The following is a 3,233-nucleotide window of genomic DNA, read 5'->3' on the forward strand; positions in this document are numbered from 1 at the left end:
TAGCTATGGACTATTTCTCCTGTGCACCAAGTCTACTATATGGGTGACATTACATTCTCTAAACTAGCTAAGGCAGGTATTATTATAATCATGATTATTTGGAATATTATCATTTTGCAAAAAATGAAAGACTGATATCTCAAGATCACTGAGCTGATTAATACTTGCCCCAGGATTCAAATACATTCCTGTTCTGCTCCAATATTTATATCCTCTCATCTATTGCATTGGGTGTCATTGCACAAGATCAAATGAAATGGTTCATATGCAAGTTTTCTGGATGTGCAGATGAAAGACATAATAGTGCAATTTGGAAATTAAGGAAAACTTCATAGGGATGTGGCATCTGAACTGGATTAAAAGAAAGAGAAAATGTAAAAGCACAAATTTTTAAATTTCCAAGCAGACTCCTAAGAACTAATTTAGGTGAGATCACAGATCCTGAACTTCAACCAATGAAAATCTAGATTTGTTGGCTGGATTTGAGTCCCAGGGATATTCCAAAACTATCAAATAAAAATCATTGTTGTTGAGGGAAACATCAGTTAATAGCAAATTAGTCTGTTAAAACATAAGGGGGAAATGCATCATGTAAACAGTTCATTTCTGTGGCTTTTAATAGCTCTTGAAGCTTTCCATTTCTCCAGAAATTGCTCTCTTCTTAACTCAGATTGTTGGCAGTAACATCAAGTCTTCAGCCAAAGGAAAGAGACTGACTAGACCTCATTATGCTGTGATTTCAATTAAATATCATAAAGGAAAAGAGAGAGTTGACAGTGAGTAGGTTACAGAAACAGGAAAACATTTACCACTAGGCAAGCAATTTAGCCTTCATGTTCTGTCCTATGCCTGGCTAGTCAAAGAAACCCTTACCCACGGACAAAGCTGAGGCACGTTGCCCGTCAGAGAGGCCCAGGGTATGGGAGCATCCAACTTAGTCCATGAGGGTGCTGGACTTCTCTCAGCTTAAGCTACCAACCACACTCCAGGGCATCAGAAAATCCAGTATCAGCTTTCTGCTTGGGAGGCATAATAGTCTAATGCAGGACAATTTCTTTTTTTTTTTCTTGTTTTAATATTTTATTTTCTGAATTTCTGAATTCTATTTTTTTCTAGTATAAAATATAGAAAAATCAATGCACACTAATGATTAGATAGTGAGAAAACCAGAGATCTGGAAGAAGAAATAGAAGAGAGAAGATGTCCAAGCATGAGTAGATATTTCTTTGATGTAGTGTAAGAAGACAGGAGAATGAGACATAAATAAAATGAAGGAAAACAAACAAAATGTATATGTCTTGGAACTGAATTCCACCCTGTTAATCAGAGAACTAAGGTATAAGAGGTATGTTCGTTAGGAGGCAGTACTGAGTTGAATTTTTATTATGTACTGACATGGAGTTGTCATGGATGGTATTAGAGTCTTCAAACCTTGGTGTAGACACAGTGAAGCAAAATGGGTAAGTGTATATAATTTAGGGACGCCTGGGTGGTTCAGTGGTTGAGTGTCTGCCTTTGGCTCAGGGCATGATCCTGAGGTCCTGGGATGGAGTCCCACATCAGACTTCCTGCACAGAGCCTGCTTCTCCCTCTGCCTATGTCTCTATCTCTCTCTGTGTCTCTCATGAATAAATAAATAAAATCTTTAAAAAAATAAGAGTATATAATTTAGAGTCAGAACTGGATGAAAATCACCATTTACCATGTGTGCACACTTAAGTTATTTAAACCTTATAGCATTACCTATCCCATACGATTTCTGTAAATATTATATAATATCATGTACACAAGGTGCTTAGCATGGGGTCCAGCAAACAGTAAGTTACCAGTTTGATGAATTACCATTAATTATTACTGTGAGAGGAAATATTTACTTGATTTATCTGGGAATTTCACTATTAGTCATTGCTAAGATGAATAGGCTAAATGATCACCTTGATTTTTTTCTACTTAAGAATTTCCATTATTTCTCTGATAGCATAATTGGCATAGCAAGTAGGCATCAAAAAATAATCATCTTTGAGAAAAGTACATAATACAGGTAATACAATTATGGTGCAGCCCAAGATAGAATATGATTTTTTCAATATCTAGCATGTATGGGGAAAACAATAGGTGGGATAATGTAGTAGAGAAGAACTATATAGATCAAAATAAGAATGTCAGAAAAGACAGTGACATTAGGCACAAATCTCCCACCCCTCAAAATTTAAAAAAGTACAAGAGAAGAAATGTATTGGCTGCAAAAATCTTAATTAAAAATATATGAAATAAAATATTAATCTTAAATAAATACTTTAAAAATCTTAAATGGAGGCACTTGATGGGCACATGACTCAGAAGAGCATGAAACTCTTGATCTGGGGTCATGGGTTTCAGCTCCATGTGGGGTGTAGAGATTACTTAAATAAATATAACTTTTAAAAATATAAAATAAAATCTTAAATAAAATAAATTTTAATTTATTAGGCCATCATCATGGCCTAGTAGAATTTATTGTGTAAAGGCAGATATGATTCATTAGGAAGAAAAATCTATCAAGGAATTATGTATTCAACATACAAGCAAATTAAAAAAGGAAACAAATAGGGATGCCTGGGTGGCTCGGTGGTTGAGCATCCACCTTCGACTCATTAAGAATCTTAGGGTTCTGGGATCTCTGGGATCGAAGCCAACATCAGGCTCCCTACAGGGAGCCTGCTTCTCCCTCTGCCGATGTCTCTGCTCTTACTCTCTGTGTCTCTCATGAATAAATAAATAAAATCTTAAAAAAAAGAGAGACACAAAAGTGTATGATTTATTCATGATAAAACTCTTAGCAAATTATCAACAGGATACTTTCATCTGATAATAAGCAGCTATCATAAATTTACTGCAAATAAAGCACTCATTTATGAAGCTGTAGAATCATTTTTATTAAAGTCAAGAAAGCATAATAGTACAGAATAGCACAATCACCATTACTAGTCATCTTCATGTCCTAACTATGCAATAAAACAAGAAAAAGAAATGACACATAGAAGTTGCCGTTACATATTTAGAGACTATAAAATTATTAACATAGTAAATCAAGAAAAACTAGAATGAGCTAAGTGAACAACTTTGAAACCTTGAATGGACTGAATAATATATAAAAATGTATACATATCCATAATAATGTAACATAAGTACAGTAATAATGGCAAAAAAATGCTAATATTTTTGTAAATAAATTTTAAAATACATATGTGTAA

Source organism: Vulpes vulpes, chromosome 12, assembly GCF_048418805.1.
Source record: "Vulpes vulpes isolate BD-2025 chromosome 12, VulVul3, whole genome shotgun sequence".
In the NCBI taxonomy this organism is placed as follows: domain Eukaryota; kingdom Metazoa; phylum Chordata; class Mammalia; order Carnivora; family Canidae; genus Vulpes; species Vulpes vulpes.